We start from the raw sequence: 4,400 nt of genomic DNA, 5'->3' as shown, positions 1-4,400 counted from the left end.
TATCTGATTTTTGGGAGTTTTCTCTCTTTTCTTGTTTCTGATTAGAATATTCACTAGCTAAGACATTTAGTTTATTTTCGAATTAAATTATTCCATTTTTTTTGTACTGTTGTTTTAAAATAATTGCAGTTTTGATGTAATTACTATTTTATTTTGCCACCAATTAGACCACTTAGTTTATTTAAATATTATTTCAATTTGCTTTGCATTTATATTCTACGGAAAATAAGTGTAGCAGTAACACTCTCAGAGTTCGATGGTTGAGTTTTTGAAAGTTAAAACTTACTCTTATTGTTTTAAAAAGCTCGAAGTTTGGGGGTGTTACAATTTAAACTTATTAAAATCGCGATAATTTTGAAAACTAATAACAGAATAGTAGAATCACCTTTTTCATGTTGCAAGTATTTTTATTTTATTTATTTATTTATTTTTACTATTGTTTATGATTTTTAAATTAAAAAAAAAAAAAAAAGTTTGAAGACTGTCAACAAAAAAGTGGAAACACCGCGAGTTAAGAAAAAAGGGTTCGTTTGGCATTGCTGTGGTTTTCTGTTTTTTAGTTTTCTGTTTTTTAAAAGTATATTATATATGTCACATAATGAATCAAAAATTATTTAGACTTATTAAAATCATGATAATTTTGAAAACTGACAACAAAAAAGTGGAAACACCTTTTTCTTGTTTCCTGTTTTTGGTTTTTAGTTTTCAAAAAAACAGGAAACTAAAAACAAAAAATGATGCCAAACAAGCCCTTAAATGGTGTAGATTTAATATTGAAAGTGAACGAGTGTGATTGTTGACACCTTTGCTGCCAATGTGTATCATTGGTATCGTCATTTTTACCATTGGCATGTACACTTTTTACAATTCATGTTGGAATCAAATCAGTCGCTTCTTTTATATGAGTGTATAAGGTTTGGCAAGAAGCTCAGCAATATGAGGCATAACTGCATAAGCATAAGCATAAGCATATCACTTGTACAAATATGAAGCATAAGCATATTGCTGATATGCATATCACTTGATTTTCATTGTAGCACACAGCTTGAAAAGTACAAATCAATTGTATCAAATTTCATTGATTCGTGTAAGTGTCTTGAGTTCTAGAAGCTTTACATATGATACATGATGAAAACCTAATATACAATTTTACTAGCTGATGATACCTAAGGTTTAACTTCAGTTGTTTCTGAGTTTTTGATACAGCTTCAGATATTAACTTTGTCAGGTAGACGTCTTCTGCAAAACAAGGCCTTAAGGTTCATTATATTGGATGTTTTTGAATTTGTAATACAACTTCATAATTCATATAATAACTTTGTCAGCTGTCTTCAGCAAAAACCAGACCTGGCCTTGAGGTTCCATTTTTAAAAAATGTTTAGTCTTTTTAATACAGCAACTTTGTCAGCGGTGTTCTGCAATGTCATCCCCTGCATCCAGTTCATATAGAATCGGATTCATACTGATCTTGTCTGCCGGGTGGATTTAGACTCCATTCAGTAGCATAATACTCATTTGGTAATCCTAACCAAAACTTGAAAGCTTCTGAAGCTCTCTTTTTCTCTCGCCTTCTATCTTGCCTGGCTTTGGATGCATGCTTACTGGTAAACATCCTCGAGTGCATTTCAACATAAATCCTTGTAAATTTGGTCTTATTTGGAGAGATTCCATTCTCTTCCATGCAAGCAACAATCTCCAAAGCTTTCCTAAAGAAGGCTGCTCTTACACATATGTCGGCCAAAGTATCTAGTAGCCCTTCATCAGGTCTTATTGGTGGTGGCAATGTAGAATTGTTTGCATCATCGTCTCTTCTTGGAGCACATCTCTCCTTTACTTCATTCCAAAGAAGTAATGCTTCACCAGGCTTCCTAGCCAATGCTATGCCGTTAGCAAGGCTGCCATAGGTGGCCACATTTGGATGAAATCCATGCTCCCTCATTCTTTCAACCACACTCTTGCCTTCTTCAATTAAACCCATCCTACAATACCCTTCAACCAACATATTCCATGCCACTTGATCAACTTTTACTCTAGGATCCTTCAACATTTCCTCAAACACCTTATTTGCTAATTTCGGTTGCCCAGACAAGGCAAAAGCCTTCATCAAAGTGGTGTAACTAATCTTTGTTGGAGCAATTCCTCGAGCCCTCATCTCATTAAAGTATGCAAGAGCTCCCGCACTATCATCCACCAATATGCACCCATCAATCAATGTATTGTATGAAACTACATCGGGCAATATCCCGACAACATCAGTCATCTCCTTAATCAGTCCCTTTGCTCTATCAACCTGCAACTGTTGGCAATAACCCTTTAGTAGAATATTGTATGTGACCAAATTAGCAGGTACGCCAATCCTTGTCATCTCATACAGGACTTGCCTAGCCTTGTCCATTGACCCTGCTTTAACAAGTGCAGATATAACTGTAGTATATGAAACATGATCAGGATGACTAGCACTATCTTCCTGACGCCTCATTGCCTCAAGCATTCGCACCGTGTCAGACAATCTCCCAGCCTTCATATAACCCTTCATCAAGGTTGTGTATATCCTTGAATCCGGTGAATAAACTCTTGGCAGTAATGGAGGTTCTGCATTATCAATGATCGACTTAGGAACTAGCTTTTCAAACCCATCATTTTCATGCTTGATTACAATATCATCATTTTCGTGCTTGATTTCAATCTCATTATCCACACCATCAACTTTAGCTAAACTTATGTCCCTAAGAATCCTACAAAGATCCCTCCTCCCCTCGCGCAATGCCTGAACCAACCGCTCAGCAGTCTCTAAATCACCAAATCCAACATAAGCAGCAACAAGAGAATGCAAAGTAGTGATACAAGGCTCAACACCTTTACTAATCATCAACATTAATACACAAACAAGCAAGTCTTTTCTATCAATTCTAGCACATAATTTAATCACCACATTATATGTCAGAGCATCAGGCACAACATCCCACTCAGGCATTTCATCAAACAGTTGGCAGAATTTTTTCACATCCCCAAGATTAGCACAGGCATTAAGCACGGCATTGAACGCGGCCGTGTCGGGCCATGAATGAGCCACAAGGGTTCGATCCTCAACCCGACGAATACGCTTAGTAACCGAATAATACAGCCGAATAGCATCATTAGGACCATTATCAGGGGACCCAGAAAGACGGCTAACAACAGCACTCCAAGCCTTAAAGTGGGGGAGATAATTGGACCTAAGCATAGACTTAATTATGGAAATGGCGTAAAGGGTATGCCCAGATTTGACAGCAGAGACAGCAAGTAACCCAAGAGAGTTGGAATCAAGGCGATGAAGCTGGCGTTCATGGCGGAGACGAGAGATAATGGATTGCGCGCGTGAGAAAGATTCAGGGGTGTTCTGGTAGGAAAGCTGAGAGACTAAGCGGCTAAGGCAAGTGGGGTTTGGAAGATGAGGTGATTGAGAGTAAAGAAGCCAAGCTTCCTCGGTCTTTCGGCTGCGAAGGAGGGAGAGAAGGGTGTGGTCTTCTGAACGTTGTGAGGGAGTTGGGTTAGTGGTGATCGAGGTGGTTGTGGTGCGCTCAGCGCGGATGAAGGTGGTGAACTTGGCGGCGGAGGTGGTGGAAGGTGGGGATGTTCGGAGGAGAGAGAAAGTATGGGAGTTGAGTGAGAAAAGGGTGGAGAGAGGTGGTGGTGGGAATGTTGTTGTGTTCATCATTTGTCCATTTGGGGGAGCAAAGGAATGAAGTTGGGGGATTCAAGTTAACAAAATTTGAGTGATATTGGTGGATGTTAATTATGTTACGTTGAGGATATTGTTTTCTCTAGTTGTTCATCATTCCACATAGTCAAGCATAGAGATGTGATTCTAAATTACAGGGTGTTAGAGAATATTGTGTTCTATTACTAGGTTTGGTCCCGTGTTATACACGATTATTTCACTATATTATTTTATTTTTATAAAAATGGAAATTCTATTTTCTTGAACATATTTCTTATCTATTTTCTTCGTACTTCGCATATTTAGTGCAATTCAACATAGAATATACGAGTTTTTCACCATATACCCATGAGTTGTTTTGTTTATTCACCATATATCTATGAAGTTTATAAAATTCATCACATACCCTCGAGTTTTCACAAAAATACATCATATACCCTTGATGGCTAATGATTATTAACTTTGTCAATTATAAATGTTAATTATGACCAAAAACTATCCTAAATACATTCCCCCACCTCTGAAATTACCCACATTTCTTTTTCTTACCTCCAAAATCACCCCTAATATCTTTTTCTTTTCCTGAAAATCGATTATACAAATATGATTTTTGAGGTTTGGAATGGTTTCAGGGATTGGATAAAGGAGAAGAGTGATTTCAGGGATGAAAGGAGAGATATAAGGTGGTGTCGATGCATAA

General features: G+C 37.4%; 1 pseudogene; it reads right to left on the bottom strand.

Annotated features, from left to right (window-relative positions):
* Nucleotides 1–1,045: 1,045 nt before the first annotated feature.
* LOC145623937 (pentatricopeptide repeat-containing protein At3g09650, chloroplastic pseudogene) lies at nt 1,046–3,790 on the bottom strand (annotated as a pseudogene).
* Nucleotides 3,791–4,400: the final 610 nt, after the last annotated feature.

Source organism: Chenopodium album, chromosome 3 (genome assembly GCF_948465745.1).
Source record: "Chenopodium album chromosome 3, dcCheAlbu1.1, whole genome shotgun sequence".
Taxonomy (NCBI): Eukaryota; Viridiplantae; Streptophyta; class Magnoliopsida; order Caryophyllales; family Amaranthaceae; genus Chenopodium; species Chenopodium album.
Note: the sequence above shows the minus strand (reverse complement) of the source record. Positions and strands in the feature narration are given on the sequence as shown.